We start from the raw sequence: 19344 nt of genomic DNA, 5'->3' as shown, positions 1-19344 counted from the left end.
TTTAAATTTACTCATCTTATGTCGTTACAAACCTGTATGACATTTTTTTCTTATGCGGAACACAAAAGGAGATGTTTTAATGAATCACATCCCGTCTTCTCAACATATTGGAAGAGGATAGTGGCTCACTTTAAAGCTTAAAAATGTATCCTAAAAATAATCCATTTAATTTGTGTGTGCAATATAAAATATTATTTGAGAATTGTGTATGGAAATAACACAATTATTGAAATACTATCTATCCCCACAGGATACAACAGAGCTCTGGAAAAGAAGGAATATGTCTGAACAAAGTGAAATGGAGCACGTTAAAGATCACAAAACCGCAGATAACCTTGCAGTGAAGCCACATAATGGGATTAACTAGTATAACCATGGATAAATGTGTCCATTTGTGGTAAACATAATTATACAGTTTTTTCCTGTCATTGTCTGTTTGCCCTAATATGGTGTTTTGTTCCTGCGTTACTTAAACAAGGTTATAAAAGAAGCCAGTAAAGCGGCAAGTGGTGTTTGCATTCATGAGTGATATTGATTCTACGTATGTTCGTAGGATTATTGTTTGGCACATTCGAGTTGAAGGATAAAGGACTCTATTCGTCTCTTTGTGGAGTTTTCTTTCGTATTGGATTACTTAACTGAGAGGAACATTCATCACTGCGCTAGTTGGATTTTGCGCTCCCTGGACATAAACTGTCATTACGGTGAGACCGAAACTAACTCACCTTGTATATATTGTGCACTGGGACTTTGAAAAGCTTCACACACACACACACACACACACACACACACACACACACACACACACACTTTGTGTACGGTATTGGTAATTGTTGTGATCACTGTTTGTTTGATGGTATTTACATGTTTAATACACCTTGGATTTTTCGTACTGCTTGTGTCTGGTCTTCTTCTTTGTACATTTTAACATTCATTCACAGTAGGAAAGTCCTTTATTTCTCGTGTAGCTACACTAGTGAAGCGGATCGTTACAACCTCTCAGAACAAAATAAAGTGTTTACCTTTCCCATAAGCACTTTTAAGAGACTTAGAAGAAGTACTTCACTGCAGTGTTCACCTTCCCTCGCTCTCTGCTTCTACCTCTTTCTGCAAACGCTTTCCTATGAATACCTCCAGCAAAATCCAGTCATCATCCCAACATGCTATTGTGCGGCTTCTAAAATATCCTCTGGAGCTCAGTTCAATATATCTACCTCTGTGCCATACCTCACGTAAAAACTTGAGTCAGTTTTTAAAGTAATCTTGCAATTAAAGCCTAACAAAACATATCTCTTATTGACTATAAAAGTCTCATTTTGATACTGCATTGCAGGAGGCTGAAAAACAAAATAATTTTTCTAGAAAGTTCTCATTATTTTCAACAAGGAAAATAATGCACACCTTCTGCATCCTTCATGGACTCAGTGTTCAGGACAATAACAGCAACATCACTCATCAAAAAACCTGCATTAGTCCTAGAAAACACATAAGGAAAAATGTTCCAAGATGACCAGTACTTTTTTCAAGTTTTTATATTTTTAATCTAGAGAAAAGCGTGCAAACACCCACACCTCCTGGAACCCCCCTCCTCCCCCTTCCTGCAACTCAATCTGCACTTTTGGTCTGTGAGGAGGATGTGTGCCAGGTATTTTGGAAACAAAAAGACTAGGAATTCTTCAGGCCCAGATGGTGTTTCACCTGCCTGTAGGAAAGTCTGCGCTGACCAACTGGCCCCCATCTTCACACAGATCTTCAATAGATCACTGGAGCAGTGTGAAGTTCCCTGCTGTTTCAAATGCTCCACTATCATTAAGGTCCCCAAAAACACCAAAATCACAGGACTTAATGACTACAGACCTGTCGCCCTCACGTCTGTGGTCATGAAGTTGTTTGAGAGACTGGTTTTGGCCTACCTGAAGGACATCACTGGACCCCTGCTGGACCCCCTTCAGTTTGCTTACCGAGCAAACAGGTCTGTGGATAATGCTGTCAATAAGGGACTGCGTTATCCTGCAACACCTCGACAGACCTGAGACTTATGCAAAGATCCTATTTGTGGACTTCAGTTCAGCCTTCAATACCATCATGCCTGATCTTCTCTTAACCAAACTGACCCAGCTCTCTGTGCCCACCCCAATCTGTCGATGGATCGCCAGCTTTCTGACAGATAGGCAGCAACTAGTGAGACTGGACAAATTCACATCTGGGACCGTCACTATTACCCTCACTGATGCTCCTCAGCAATGCATTCTCTCCACTGCTCTTTTCCCTGTACACGAATGACTGCACTGCAAAAGACCTCACTGTCAAGCACCTGAAGTCTGCAAATGACACCACGGTCATCAGCCTTATCCACGATGGTGACGAGTCTGCATGCAGACGGGAGGTTAATCAGCTGGCTCTCTGGTGCGGTCACAACATCCTTGAGCTGAACATGCTTAAAACAGTGGAGATGATAGTGGACTTCAGGAGAAATCCCACGGCACTCAGTGTTGGGTAACGTTACTTTTAAAAATAACTTGTTAGAATATTGTGTTACTCCTTAAAAAAGTAACTTAATTAAAAAGTAATTGTTTTATGAAAAGTGAAGCGTTACGTTACTTTTGCATTACTTTATTCTCACAGCCACTTTCTCTTCTGCTATGCTATGCATTCCATACAAATAAGACATGCATTCCATACAAGAGTGCTGTACAGTAGCTAGCATGACCTGTAATGTCTCATGTCAAAACAACATAGTAAACAAATAGATATTTAGAAAGTAGGTCCTCACATCATATTTATAATAAAGAATCAATAACATGAATATGCATTATTTGTTTTTCCATCAACATGGCAGCCAATATTAATAATGAAGAATAACCAATGTCTTACCTAAAGCAGCAAAGTCCAACACTTGAACCTGCATCATATATGTCATCATATGCGGTGCCCATTGACAATGCCAGAGTCAACTTGAGATGTTCTTCAGAAGTCAGGATAAAATTCAGTGGGGAATGCCAGTCTATCATGTTCAAGGAACATGCACACTATTTTTCACTTAAGTCATCTCAGTGAATGCTTGTTTTGAGTTGATCCACGGTGCGTACAGACTAGAGGTCTGCAATCCGACCCATGCCCAACGGGACCTGAGAACCAGACGGGTTTCGGGCCAGGTTCGGGTCACTTTTTTTCAAGTAGGACTTCGGGTTTGTGTTGGGTTTGTAATTAATGAAAAAATAAACAGGCTTACCGAACTTGTTTCACACATGCGCTCTCACTCACAGACACGCGAACGGACGAGTTAGGGGCTGTTCACACCAAATTTATTTTTGCGAACGTCTGTTCTGTTTTCCCATTGTATAGACACATGCTGGACAAATGTCTTTGACATTTGCACCGCTTTCTCACTTTTTCTTCAATGTCTGGTGCAGGACTGGCATATTTTATACACCATGCCAAGTTCAAAAATGCATTTTGAGACACTTGCGCTCTGTTTCATTCTTTGCCCTGCATCTAGATCTGCGTTTTTAGCGCATTTGTCACAAAGATTCAACAGTTCAGGCTGCATAGAGGGGACTGTTGCAGTGTTTCATATTATTCCAGATTGTTCTGCACCAAGTGAAGTTTCAGCAAATAAACGCTAAGGCAATGCATTTTTTACCCTTCTGCTCTAGTGTACTAAGGAGCTGCTGTGCCTTAAAACTGTGTATGCTTACTGTTTTAGTACTGTTACGAATGTTGCCTATATGCTTACATAAAATATAGCCTATTGCAACAGTACTTGCAAGGAGAAGAAATTAGATAGTAAGCGATTTCGGGTTCTGGCTTAAAATCTGACGGTATCGTTCGGGCCGGGCCACACGGTCTCTGTTACGGGTCGGGTTTCATTTTAAGGCCAGTGCAGAACTCAAGTACAGACGCCACAACTTCAAAGGTGCATTTTGATACAACTTGGAATCATTTAATGCTACCAAAATGTCATAAAAAAAATTTTGTTTCATGAATCAAACTACTTGTTTATATAAAACAAAAATGTAGAATATTTTAGAAACTAAGACATTTTCTCTGCATACACAAACAATGTAGAACTTTGCTTGGAGTCACTGGTCCAGATTCAGCTATTCTCATTCCATTCTCCCAGTTACAGGGAGCTCTAACACGGAGCAGTTCAGCTGCATAAGTCAGTGAATTGAGCGAGTACTTCACCATGTGTATCATGTCGTGGCCAGTGGAAGACTAGTCTTATAATCCCTCTGCCTAAACACATTTACTGTTTTTTTTTTTTTTTAATGTAGTGTGTATTAACACATGAATCAACCACACTTCACTCAACTGAATGTTGACCTCATATTACTCTATGTAACATGTACATGTAATGCGCATGCACAATAGCGAGTTGATTGACAGGCGATATTGTATCTAAAAGGAGATTGGCTCTTTTACCTGCAAGGTGGGACTTCCTTTCTAAATCCATTGACTGCTGGGTGCTAGAGCTTCTTGGTTGGGTGTTCCAATTTCTCCCATTCATTTAAATGGAAGTGACTCGTCTCTTCCTGCTAAATAGTCTCTGGCCTCACACTCTATAGAACAACAATGCCAATCATGCACTACGTCTCCTTCCCGAAGTTTCACACTTTTACTCCTGATTTCTCGCAATACAGGGACAGTAGAGGTGTACAAATGCAACGCGTTACTTTATTCAAAAAGTAACTCAGATATTATGGTCTAAAATAAAAATACAAATATTGCATTACTGTTTCTCGATACTCAAAAAAAGTTATCTGATTACGTAATGCGCATTACTTTTATCGTGTTACCCCCAACACTGCTAGAGATGCTGTTTTGACTTCCCTAACCGGCACATACATACTGCTGTTTTGGGAGTGACAAACATTTAAATGTGGGAGTGAATCCCTAAAATCAGTGATTTCCAACCAGGTGTACTTGGAAAGATACAAATTTCTCTTTGTTAAACCTATAAAACAAAAATGACTAACTTTCTTGTTAGCATGGTTTTCTTTTGGTAGTTAAAACTTTCTGCTCGGATGGGCCCGCCAGCGGACTGAAAATTAAACTGAATGTCTATGGACGAGCACATCTTTGAGGGCCAAAATTAATTAGAGCGCCACCTACATTTCAGATCTGTATACTGTGATGGAATGTGATGGAGAAAAAAAATATTTTTCTAGTGCTTTCTGCCATCTACTGCAATAAAATGAGACTTTTCAAAGTGAGGTAGAGTGAACAGTACCAAAATTAAATGTTTATAAAGTTAGGACAAAAAAACAAAAAAAAAACAAAAAAAAAAAACTTTGTTTAGCATAAGATTATAAACACATTCAGTATTATTTATGAATAATATAGAGTCTTTCTTTTTATTATTTGGGTGGATTTCTGAAAAAAATTAGACCATTTTTTGTGAATGGTGAGCTTTTAAATTTGAGTCTGAAAAATTGCATACAGAAAAAAATGTTTATGTGAGTTTATGGCTTTATTATATGATATATGTTGTGAATTAGTAGAATCTAACTGTAATATTCTAATATTGCTGCATTGTGAAAAAAACAAAACAAAAACAAAACATGAATCAGGGCATTTTATGTTTTTGATTAATATAAGTATGAATAAGTGTAATTATTAAGAATTTATAATATGTAAGTTAAAATGCTCACTATTTGGCAAGTATACCCTTTTTATGTTGTTAGAACTGCATATCAGTTATTCACGATGCACTTGTAAACTATTTGTTAGTCATTAATGAACCCCTTTATAAAGCATTCACAAAGTGTTTCCATGATAGCCATAACGACTTTTTGAGTCTTGCCCAAGAAACATGGATACCACAAGTTTAACCTGTTTGACGTCAGATAGCCATGATCAGGGTTCAGAGAGTTACTTTTGAAATGTATTCCACTACAGATTACAGAACACATGCTGTAAAATGTAATTTGTAACTTACTCATCGTCAGTAACATAATATAAATACTTTGGATTACTTCTTCAGCACTGGCAGATTTGATCACTTGTTTTGACTATAAACAAGTAAATAAGTGATTTTTTTTTTTTTTTTTGCCAGTACAGTAACACAAAATACAGTTCTATTAAAAAAATAAATTCTAACCTAAATATCATATGCAAGTTTGACAGTTTGCTGGCACACCCTTCCACGGAATCGAAATGCCTCATTTATTTTACAAATGGTCCGAAGTCTTGTAACTGTTATCTGATGCTCTCGCTAATATGTTTCCTACTGTGATTATCCAAAATGCTTTGCAGAAGTGTGAATGACCTCAGTAAATGAGACTCCAGCAAGGTCCTTCAATCGACAACATTTTGTCTGGTTTTGGACTGTTGTCGGCTCTCTAATCGTTTTAAAAACATTGCATTTATGAGAAAAATACATGCCATTTAATTCAGTGAGTCATTAAGGGTGGTTGCACATTGATTTGTGCTTAATAATCTCAAATTTGCCATCCTCTGCCTCTCTCGCTCGCTGCATTTTGTACATTGATCTGGACTTGAGCAGTTGCCAGTGTCTTTGAAAAGTCCTGGGAATTGTCCAAGTATTGCTGTGTTTATTTATGGTTAACTGTCAACAATCTGAGCTGTGGCCATTGAGAGCAAGGAAGTTGAACCTTTCAGCCTGGGCTATTTAACATCCACTCGTACTTTCAGCATGGCTTCGTAAGCCAGTTAAATCCCCTTGATTCAATCACCTCTCCCATACCAATCAGCCATGGAAGCATGTTCTGGCTCATCATAAGGTGCAAACCAAAGGCTAATATTGAAAAAGTCCTTGTGATAGATCCTCATGTTGACACCATGGCGTTTGTGGAGGAGAGAGAAAAATGTCAGGGAGAACACAAGCATCAGTGTGTAGTCAATACGAGAGGTGCCATTTTGGCTCCCTGGTGCTTCCACCGAGATAAGAGAGATTGGCTGTGCGCTAAATGCACCGATAGCAATCACACGAGCCAAAGTTACTGGGAAGCATTTGATGATCGCCCCCTGCGCAGAGCTTGATAACGTCCATCTAAAGGATTTGAACACGGACAATCCATTAGGGGAACTTAGACAGACGTCTTCCTCATATAAACTCATAAACTTTGGAAGAAGTAGATTACTGATTGTGGACAAAGTCCCCTTAAGACAAGACAGTTCACTTGGTAATAATCTTGGCAACACCCCCAGATAGCTGTTTTCCAATCAGGCAAGCACAGCTCCTGGGTGATTCTCACGAAACCTGTCAAGAAAATGTCCTGGTCATATTTAACCCCAAATCAAAACAAAAAAATATTAATTTATATGGTGAATAAAGCAAATGAAGCCTTAATTTTGGACCATTACGAGTTTATGCATTGTGAAAATTTTAGGACACGTAAGCACATTTTACACCCCAATTCTCATTAACGTAACATGTCCGGATGTTATTCTTTTACTATTCCCATTGTTTTCAAATGTTTATTCCTTTTTATTTTATTCTTTTATATATATATATATATATATATATATATAATTTGCAAAAAAATAAAAGGCAGTATCAAGGGAGTACTGCTATGTTGTATAAATACTTTACAAATAAAATCATTTTTTTTCACATTGTGGTAATGAGAATTGGGGGGGTAAAAAAGCCCCTCTGTATAGCTTACCTTATCATTCCCTGTGGTAACAGTCTCACAGAGAAGAAAAGCTCCTCAAAGCTCTTGACCAAGTTGCCTTCAACATATTATGAGTCAGTTCATCCTGGAGTAACCCATTGACTGTGTCATAACGCATGAGTTACTACTCAACATGAAGCTCTCTCAGTTTCTGGGTGTGAAGTATTTCCCCACGGCCACTGCATGTTCATTTCCATCACAAGAAAACATTGTAATTTAGCCTCAGAATTGTGTTTCTTGGCTTCAATGGATTTAATTTGATGTGATAACAAATAGTGTAATCTAGGGGGCTTTTATGCAAGCAGATAAATCTATCTTCTAAGCTCGCTGTGTTGAGAAAGTAGAAGAAAAGGTAAAATGAGCAAAAGGCATTTAAATCGCAGTGCCTTTGATAGTCATAATAACCCAAGAAATTATTAAATTGTTGTGTGTGGGCTCAAATTTGCTGTTATTATTTGGGTTTATTGTCCTTCACTGATGAGTCCTGTGGAGTGCCATCAACAATATGAAAGTCATTCAAGGGTGTTGAGGCAAATGCAGCAGGGAGTTGAAAATTACACAAGAAAATCAGTTGCACTCAACAAAGAAAGCTGTCATCAACAAAGCCTTGTTTGCATGTTTTCTAAAAGCTGATCTCATGCCAAAAAACAAAAAAACAAAAGAAAACAGCAAAGACCTGGACATTTTTTTTTTTTTTTTTTTTTGGCTATTTATGCATCTGTGCAGATAAGTGTGTTCAAAGTAATTTCTGCATTTGACTAGCAGATTTATATCATCACATTTATGGTGGTTTGTGCTGCAAGTGCAGTATATAAATCAGTTTAAGAGCTTCAGAAGTACTCATGATTTATCGGTATCAACGCTATCTAAATGGCTTGATGGTCTAAGGCCCGAAACTATTCAAGTACGTCAACACAGATGCTTCTAGCTATGCAAGCTCAATTTCACGAAATGCATCAGAATGTTTTTCATAATACAACACAGCGTAAACTGTCTTCTAAGGTGGTAGAGCAACAGTTTGGAGAAAATCTGGTTGAGGAATTTAAAGTTAAACTGAAGTACCGAAGTTTGTTACTTCCACATTAACACAAGAGCACACATTAAATATGTACAACAGGACCACACATTAGCAATCCATAGGCCAAACACTTGTATTTCTGGTCTATAAGCATAGGTGTTGCTAGAACCTATTTAGAAGGGCTTCAGCCCCCTAAATTTAATCTCAGCCCCCCTAAAAATCTGACTTCGTAATCAGCATGTAAATATGTGATCACCCATTGTGAGATCTGTAAAAAGCGGCAGCACTGCACTAGTTTGAAGCGCAAGACTGCTTTGGTGGTTTTTCCCACCTGTAAAGACTGACTGTAGCATGAGCCAATAGCATTGGCGTATGGGCTGTGAAGGAGCATATCATTGGTTTACCATACTGAACGAACACGTCCCTTCACTTAATTAGTTGGTCATTTAAGTTTCAACGAGACAACTCGTGAACAAGCAAGGATCAGCTTTAATTGACCGGCTGAAGGAGAGGAGGTATGTCAGTCATTTAGTTCAGTAATCTCATTTAACAAAGAGAAAAGTGGCTGGATGAAGTATGAGTAAAAGTGACTGATGACATTACTATGACATCAGGATGTAATTGAAACTTATAATTATTTTTAGGGTAATATATATATATTTATTTATTTATTTATTTATTTATTTATTTTATTTTTTGTATGGCGCCCTGGGCAAAACCAGCTTCAACACGCCCCCAAAGTTGTTGACGGGGGGGTTGTATGGTGCCTTGGGTGAAACCCGCTTCACCACACCCCAAAAGTTGTTGACTGGGGGGGGCTCTGTCTGGGTGCCTCATGATGCCGCAAGATGCCGCTGCCCCCGCAAGATGCCGCCCTGGGCAATGGCACATGTCGCCCATGCCTAAATCTGCTACTGGGGAAACGCCTATGATGCTTAAACACTCTGCTGACTTCTCTTTGTAGATTTGTATACACACACATTTTAATAAAGTACAATTAGACTCTGTGCTTCATCAAAAGATGTTTCCGTAAATGTCTGATTTTAAAAAATGGTCACTGAACGAAATATAAAAATGAACAAATCTAAACTAATCTACTGAATGAATTCAAAAGACTCAAGTCACAAGCTAATGACAGACAGAGAAACATCATCTGGAGTTTATTCACTCTGCTAAATACCGACCAAGCTAAATGTGACATTTATTGTAATAATAGTTTGATATATTTAATAATATTAAGTAAAAAATATGCGTTAATCAACTATAATTTTTTTCGCATTATACTGTATGTGAGTGCTGATAATTCTGACATAATAAGCTATAATCTATTATCAATAATGGTCCGTGGAAAATCTACATAGTACACCAAACTCATTTATGTTTCCCATGTCGTGTCCCCTTTAAATCATGCTAACTGCCCATAGCTGATGATCATAGCTGAATATGTCAATTCTGAATTCCAAAGCTTCTCCCTTGCTATTGGACACAGCGACACATCTGGCCACCTGTAAACAACCTAAAAAAGAACACTGTGATGATAGTGCCACATGTTAGAAAGAGGGTGTGAGGTTGTTGAGCTGTAGAGGAGCACTGATTGGACAACAGCCCGGATGGCAGCACAAGTGTGATTGGTGAAGGGTTTTCTCTGCACTGCAATAAAAAGATGTGTTAATTAAATGAGCTCTTTTCCACATTTCAAACACAGATGAATGCCAGAGACAGTATAAAGAGGAGGAGATAGGTCAAAAAATATGTGTGATATTTTTTTGTTCTTGTAGTTCAACAAGAAGAGCATGACACACAATTTTTTTGTCAGAATAGCAATGCTTAATATGGCAGCTTTTTATATTTGCTTACATGTGCATTAGCTGGACTAACCTGAAAAACTACATTCTTGTCATTCGTCTTCAGCCAAAATACACCTCCTTTCGGTGTAAATCCAGCTTATTACACACTATATTGCCAAAAGTATTTGCTCATCTGCCTTTAGGCGCATATGAACTTAAGTGACATCCCATTCTTAATCCATAGGGTTTAATATGACGTCGGCCCACCCTTTGCAGCTATAACAGCTTCAACTCTTCTGGGAAGGCTTTCCACAAGGTTTAGGAGTGTGTTCATGAGAATTTTTGACCATTCTTCCAGAAGCGCATTTGTGAGGTCAGACACTGATGTTGGATGAAAAGGCCTGGCTCGCAGTCTTCACACTAATTCATCCCAAAGTTGCTCTATCGGGTTGAGGTCAGGACTCTGTGCAGGCCAGTCAAGTTCTTCCACACCAAACTCGCTCATTCATGTCTTTATGGACCTTGCTTTGTGCACTGGTGCGCAGTCATGTTGGAACAGGAAGGGGCCATCCCCAAACTGTTCCCACAAAGTTGGGAGCATGGAATTGTCCAAAATCTCTTGGTATGCTGAAGCATTCAGAGTTCCTTTCACTGGAACTAAGGGGCCAAGCCCAGCTCCTGAAAAACAACCCCACACCATAATCCCCCTCCACCAAACTTCACAGTTGGCACAATGCAGTCAGACAAGTACCGTTCTCCTGGCAACTGCCAAACCCAGACTCGTCCATCAGATTGCCAGATGGAGAAGCGTGATTCGTCACTCCAGAGAACGCGTCTCCACTGCTCTAGAGTCCAGTGGCGGCGTGCTTTACACCACTGCATCCGACGCTTTGCATTGCACTTGGTGATGTATGGCTTGGATGCAGCTGCTCGGCCATGGAAACCCATTCCATGACGCTCTCTACGCACTGTTCTTGAGCTAATCTGAAGGCCACATGAACTTTGGAGGTCTGTAGCGATTGACTCTGCAGAAAGTTGGCGACCTCTGCGCACTATGCGCCTCAGCATCCGCTGACCCCGCTCTGTCATTTTACGTGGCCTACCACTTCATGGCTGAGTTGCTGTCATTCCCAATCACTTCCACTTTGTTATAATACCACTGACAGTTGACTGTGGATTATTTAGTAGCGAGGAAATTTCACGACTGGACTTGTTGCACAGGTGGCATCCTATCACAGTACCACGCTGGAATTCACTGAGCTCCTGAGAGCGGCCCATTCTTTCACAAATGTTTGTAGAAGCAGTCTGCATGCCTAGGTGCTTCATTTTATACACCTGTGGCCATGGAAGTGATTGGAACACCTGAATTCAATTATTTGGATGGGTGAGCGAATACTTTTGGCAATATAGTGTAGATCATATTCTAGTCAGCTCTAATTTGCTTTTATAATTGCCTTTTTAATTGGGCAAATATCACAGTCTTGCAGTCAAGGGGATTTTTGCCTTTTAAAAGAGCCGATTTGCCTGGATCACAGTGGTGGAGCGATGCTCTACAGTCCCAGAATTATTTGGGCATATCGTTGGGTGTGATTCAAATATTTTTTGAATTTCTCTTTTAATCATGGTTTGAGTTGAAAAAGCAGAATTTACAATAGTTCTCAGATTTTACTCATTTGAAATATGTTATTAAACCTTAAAGGAATAGTTCACCCAAAAATGAAAATTTGCTGATAATTTATTCACCCTCAGGCCATCCAAGATGTATCTGAGTTTCTTTCTTCCGAATTTAAGACTTTTAGGATTTATTTTCAGGCCTCCTCCTCTAAACAATGCAAGTGAATGTCCTCCATTTTCTGATTGTCCAAAATGCATATTTAGAGTGCATCAAAACAATCCACTTCCGTAGATCTCTGTGACGTGCGCTCATGAGATGGATGATGTAAGCTCGTTGGTAAGGTCACGCGTCACGTGGAGGAGGAGGCAGGAAGCGCGTCATGTCACAGAGCTGTATGGAAGCGAACATTTGTAGTTAAAAAGTATATAAATATTGTTTTCGTGTGGATTATTTTGATGCACCCTAAATATGCATTTTGGACCATCAAAAAATGGAGGACATTCACTTGCAGTGTTTAGAGGAGGAGGCCTGAAATGAAATCCTAAAAGTCTTAAATTCTGTTTTGATGAAGAAAGAAACTCAGATACATCTTGGATGGCCTGAGGGTGAGTAAATTATCAGCAAATTTTCATTCTTGGGTGAACATTTACTTTAATCTCTACAGACAACATTTTCTCTTTTCAAGTAGATTGGAGTTGTAGTTGCATGATTGGAAAAAGCTGCAAGGGTGTTGCCAAAATTGCCTGATTTGCCTTAAAATGGACTTAATGAATGCCTCCAGTCTTACACACTCTGTGTGTACATAAACTCTACAATAACCATCCATATGCCACATCAACCATATGGACACATGAATTCCTCATCATGTCCTGCTGTACTATATCAAGATTCTGATATGCTAATTTAAAAACATCTTTTTGCTTTCTTTCATTTAATCTGTATATCAGGAAAATAGTGTTCCCTGGTTTGACTGTCATTCACCAGTGCACAATATGCCTCACAATGTCTCCACTAAATTTAATATGTACACAAATTCACAAAGAAAAGAAGGTCGGATGAAAGCAGGAGAAAAAACAATTTCTTTGCGATGTCTCGGGGCGTGTAGAATGACAAAGCAGTACAAATGCATGCAGGGAGGAGAAGGTAAAGGTATAATCTGTGAGGTGCACTTTGATTCTGAACAACAGTGTGTGTGTGGTCATGGTTTTATTGTAGTTGTATAAATGTTATGTAAATATAAAAAATTTAACTAAGGCTAGCAAAGTATGCTAGCATGTGGCTAACTGGCCTTATTTTAAAGTGAGAAAAACACACTTATACCACAAAACATCAAAGAATAATCAAATACATTGCTAATACTGATGTTTGTGCTGTTGTTTTCCCACCAAAAATGATGGAAAGTGATATTAAGGACACAGGAAAACGTTTACAAATTGATTACCAATTAAAGGAATATTCCCAACATGTTTAAAACAATTCTATAAGAGAGAGTAAAATCATACATTTTTAAAATGAAAAGTTGTATATTTTAATATTAGTTAGTGCATTATGAACTAACATGAACTGACTACAAACTATTTTCACATATTTTGATCAGTTAAGATAAACTTAAAATGAACAAATGTTGAAAAAGATTGTTAATTGTTAGTTCATGATACCTAACACATTAGCTAATGAAATAAATAGAACCTTATAATAAAGTGTTTTATTTATAATTATAAGTGTTATATTAAAGTGCAATATTTCTTAAAAAGTTTCCAGTTTTTCATGTTAGAAGTTATTATTGATTGAAAATATTACAATTCACCCACATGTTTACCTTATTGTGATATTGTGAAAAAAAGAAAACAGCCTCATATTATTTTCATCTTTATAAAATTTTGAGTTCAGTATTTATCCACTATTATAAAGACATTAGATGGAGACATGAAAATGTACTACATAGCAGGAACGACCCATAGCCATTGTGTACATAAGTTATCATTTAAAAAATCTGAAGTGCCTGATCTTGACCTGAACATACGGTATTTCTAAAAGCCATACGTTTTTATAGAAATAATTCCTTAGATGACAACAACAGCATTTTTGAAAGTTACAGAGCTTGAAAGGTACTGCATAACTGGCATAACCCATATACCAAAATGAGGCATCCATATATTGTAAATGTTCAGCTACAGTAAGCATGTAATGTAATCCACACCAATTTAAGAGTAGTATGCAAATTATTATTAGTTTGATTAAAAAAAAAAGTTTGATTGTTTTTCTGTTTCTATTGGCATGTTGTTGTTGTTTTCTTTCCCTTATTTTCTATTTTCTTTATTCATTTACTTTGGCTTCATACCAAAAAAGATTTAACAACAAGCCCATTACATCTGTGTGTGTTCTCCTCTGAACTGTGAAATAAAATGGATTCAGTTCACAAGTGAAGTCCTGAGATGAAAAATTAAACATTTACCATAGCAACACGCTTCATTTGGCCCCCAAAACAGGGTCTGCAGGGAATCGTGAGGGTGTTGACACTGTCTGTGTGAAAGAAAACACTTGAGCATTGACTCTTGTACTCTTACGTAGACACAAACAAAGCCTTGTCATTTCTTTTTTACTTTTATTTGAAAATAGCAGTTTTGCGGTTCAGGGCGTACAAAAAAAGCTCAGGCAGGGGTAATTTGTGTTTTGTAATGTGTAATTTCAGGAATACGTTAGAATCCACTCGCATAGCTGAACTAAACTGGTGGGCAGAAATGTGGCCACGCTTGATTAGTATTTGCCTTCAGGGTGGCAGGTTCGCCTGTTGCACAAAAATGAGCGTGCACTGTAGACGAAAACGAAACAATATGCTCTAATATGGTGAATAAGTAATGATATGCTCACATCTTAGAAAGGCATGTGATTTGCATACTGATTTGTGTCTATGCTGTAGGTAAGATGTGAGATAGCTCAATAATCTGTCAGACTGGAGGGTCTTTTTAATCAAACTGGAGGGCCCTTTTAATCATGTTAAGCAGCCCGGCCAACATAGCAAGTGTTTTTGGTTTATTAAGTCAGATGTGCCAATAGCATATTCTAAGAAGCAATATAAATAATAAAGAGACTGATTTTGGTGCAACACTGAACAGAAAAAAGAAAAGAAATATACATTAAATCAAAATTGACCCTATTTACTTTCTTAATACACGTTCCTGGTCTTATTGTGCACAATTCATTAGTGAATGGTATTCCAAAAAACAAAACAAAAATTATAGAAAAAAAAAAAAAAAAAACCTGTTTGGCTTTGTAATCCTTCATCAAAATATAACTTGCTCTGTCTCTGAAATGACATTCCTTTTCAGTAGAGCTCACCATGCCCTCTTATATTTCAACCCCACCCAACAGCCTGTCATTTACAGAACACTTCCAGGGGAACAAAAAAGAGATGTGAGGCAGAACGTCCACACTAATCCATTTTAGTTTGAAAACGCATTGATTTTAAGATGTTTGCTTGTCCTCTCATCCACAAACAGACTAAAGAAAGTGAAAGCTGCATTAGTCATTACAACCAGGGCTATTATTGTTTTGAATTTTAATTTTGTTTTTATTTCTACAAAATTTTCAATTTGTCCATTTCAATTTAGTTTAGTTTTTTTCTTAAATTATCCCCATCTAAAGAAATAATAGTCTATACTGAGATTTCTTTCTGAGTCTCTATCTGCCAACAGGTTTGGGAAAATACATACAAATGAGTCAACACTCATAGTAGTAACTAGCACTCTCTAAAAAGTTACATCTCACAATTTGACTGCAAATGCTACATCCAAAAACACTGGAAAAGCCTACTGCTAATATTAGGGCCATTTAACACAGACATAGTTAATTAGCGGGAAACAGCACAATGTGGGGCTGTTCTGCGCACTGTTCGAGGACCTAAAACTCTCATGTGTCCATGTGCGTCTCGCAGCAGCTGACTTCAAATATGAAAAATATTTTATATTTGCTTGAGCAGCAACCGCATTAGTCTGCAATCATTATGAGATCTTTAAATACCAAAGACAGCGCACACTTGGACAGTGCGTTGTGGCTTTTTGCAGTGTAGTGGGAGTTTGTCGCATGGCCCGAAGACACCACAGTTGCGGTGCTTGGACTGCATGCTTGGATGGTGCATTGCAGATTTTTGTAGTGTATATGGGAGTTTGTCACATGGCCTGAAAGACGCCACAGTTGTGGCGCTTGGACGGCACGTTTGTGCTGTTTGCGATGTAGTGGGATGTTTAGTCACACGGCCCGAGAGACGCTGCAGTTGCTGCACCTGGACAGCATGTTTGTGCTGCTTAGGGATGTATTGAGCCAATGGTAAACATGGTAACTTGGTAAACATAGAGTCTGTGGACACCTGTACATAATTGATTGCTAGTTTAAATGTCAGGAACATATGTGAAGCAATGTCAGGAAACATGCTTGTGTGTGCGTACATACAACGCCATTTAAGGTTGGTTTATCAAGAAATTAGAAGGCACCTGAAACAACGTATCCAGATAAATGCCTTTGTCTGATGTTTATTTAACTTAAACGTATGGTTTGGTGCTTTGTTTTCCAGTGCGAGGTGAGTAACTTCATGACTTCATGTATTATTGTCATGGGATGACTTGTCAGTGTGACGAGGAGGAGGGCAGGGCCGGGCTGTGACTATGCATGCCCGGCCCCCAATCGGGCTAATCAGCCAAGGAGAGGGATAAGTGCAGCGGAATGCAGCAGTTCGGGAGAGAGAGAGAGCCACACGCAGCTGCAGTGTGTGCATTTGTGCTCTTTTTTTTAAAAGTTTTCATTAAACTATTATTTTGATAGTTCAGCCGGTTCCTGCCTCCTCCTTTCCCATGAAGCTAGTAACCTTGTTGCATTGGTGCTGAAACCAAGGAAGGAGGAGGGATGCGTTGTCGTGGAGTCCTCGCCACTACTAGCCAACCCAAAGGAGCAGCCGCAGCCATCCTCCGGGGGACAGAGGAGTCATACGGAGGAATGGCCACCATCCGTGAGGGGCTCACTGCCGGCCGCCTGGAGCGGTGGAGCCACTGCCAGGGGCGGAGGGGCTCCCTACTGCCCGCCAAAATGTGGAGGGTCATTCCATCCACCAGGGATTGGAGCACTTGCTCTGGTCTGCCCGGGGAGGAGCGGCTGTTGTCCGCCAGAGGTTGGGGAGTGGCTGAGGGCCAGGCGACAGCATATCTGGGCGCCGGTGAACCAGGTTATTCCTCTCTCCCGAACTGCCACATTCCACTGCACTTATCCCTCTCCTCGGCTGATTAGCCAGACTGGAGGCCCGGCCTGGCCCCGCCCTCCTCCTCATCACATTCTTATTTGACAAGGACGTATGAAATCATTTGGAGTTTGTGCCTGGGAGTTGGATTTAAAAAATACTATATGGGCGCCATTTGAACTTTAGATTGATGACCTATAATAAATTCTACAGAAAAACTTAAATATTGTGAGTATGAAGCAAAGTGTAAAGCCGAATCATCCAGCGTTGATTTAAACCCATTATTTTTAAACTTGGGTGGAGCATGAGATTGACAGATAGTTGAACGCTTTTAAAGGCATGCAGCAATTAGGTTCTATTATCAAACTTGTTAAAGGTTTGTAATCCAATGATTCAAGCAAAATTAGAGAAGACTTGTCTGTAAGAATAAAAATAATTAATGGTTTACCTGCGTGAAGCGTTTATTCGGGGCGGGAGGAAAGTTGTGTTATAGTCTAAAGATAAGTAGAAGTTTGTTGAATCGCTTGCTTCATGGTTATCAGGCTGCGTGGCAAGGCAAACTCTGATGTTGTGAGGAGGCGAGACATGTTTGCGGAATGATTATGAATGAGTTGTGACGCGGCACACAGTCCGCCTCTTGCGGAGCCGCATTCGGCTTGTGTCTGTTCGGACAGAAGCTGTATATAGCTGTAGTGAGCTGTAGCATGGTTGGAGTGGGTACTGCTGCGGCAGCGTGCTCACGCTAAAATGTCTGTGCTGATTTGAAAAGATGTTGTAATTAGAGAAGCGGTCATTTGGGAGGGAGTTCGCTTGTTGCATGATTGCCCCTGTGTTCCAAATGGAATAAATCACACTCCGAAGGGCACTTTGGAGGGAGAAACAATAGTGATAGTCATGTTGGAAGTAGCAAAATCGCTGAATAAAGCACGCCATAAACAAGCTGCACGACGAGGTAATGAAGCTGACAGGAATCACCTGTGCGGAAGAACCAGATTAAAACACTGAGTGGGTTAAAATGGTGGTTGAATTAAATAGTTAATCTTTGTTTCTCTTGCTTTCGAATAAAGCTGTTATGGAGCACGAATGGCATGAAGCTGGAATGGTGCCTGTTCAAGGAGGAAGCTCGCGCGATAGACCACTCCAAGAGGAAAGTTGAGATAAGCAAACATATGAGCAATTGAAGGGAGCTGTTTCACATGTATACAGCGCATAAGAGGTTGGAGTGCGGGGGCGGGCTCATGCAGTGGGCCACTCCGGGTGGGAAATTTAGATAAGAGAACATATGAGCAGTCGTAGAGAGCTTTTTCACATGTATACAGTGCCGAAGCAGCCAGTTTGCGGAAGCAGCTTCGCACAATAATCTGCTTCGGCGAATAGAGATTAGGAGGAAAGACAGAGTAAAATAACACTTAAAGTGGTAGCCATCAATGTTGTAAAACGAATGAGCTGCTGCAGCAGCTTCTATTGAAAAACGGATGATTTAGATGGAAGAGATGTTCTGATGAAGGCGAATGCTTTGCAGCAAAGTTGCATCTGATGATCCGATTCACTTGCATGGGTCTATTTGTTGGCATTGGGCAGGGCCAAATACCGAAAACTCTCAGTGCCATATAGATGTAAGCAGCTGTTTGTATACTCTTGCTCTGGCTGTGTGATTGGTCGGACTAAATGAACTGAGTAAATGAGTCCATTTAGTGGTTTACAATAAAAATGAAAATGTCATAACCAACTAAATTGCGGCAGTGGTAGCTCAGCAGTTAAGGCTCTGGGTTACTGATCAGAAGGTCGGGGGTTCAAGCCCCAGCACCGCCAAGATGCCACTGTTGGGCCCTTGAGCAAGGCCCTTAACCCTATCTGCTCCAGGGGCACCGTATCATGGCTGACCCTGCACTCTGACCCCAGCCTAGCTGGGATATGTGAAAAAGAAGAATTTCACTGTATATGTGCAAATGTATAATGTGTGATAAATAAAGAAAAATTATAATTATAATTATTATAAATTCAACTCGTTACATGATTTTTAGCTTCATACACAAATCTGCCATTGAATAATAGAT

At 39.4% G+C, this 19344-nt stretch overlaps 1 protein-coding gene across 3 annotated transcripts in view; it reads right to left on the bottom strand.

Moving 5' to 3' along the window:
* grid1b (glutamate receptor, ionotropic, delta 1b) overlaps positions 1 to 19344 on the bottom strand; it is a 763190-nt gene that overhangs the window by 539183 nt on the left and 204663 nt on the right. The gene's annotated exons all lie outside the window — the stretch shown is intronic.

The sequence above is a fragment of the Myxocyprinus asiaticus genome, chromosome 32 (assembly GCF_019703515.2).
Source record: "Myxocyprinus asiaticus isolate MX2 ecotype Aquarium Trade chromosome 32, UBuf_Myxa_2, whole genome shotgun sequence".
Classification (NCBI taxonomy): domain Eukaryota; kingdom Metazoa; phylum Chordata; class Actinopteri; order Cypriniformes; family Catostomidae; genus Myxocyprinus; species Myxocyprinus asiaticus.
This window is presented reverse-complemented; position numbering and strand designations above follow the sequence as displayed.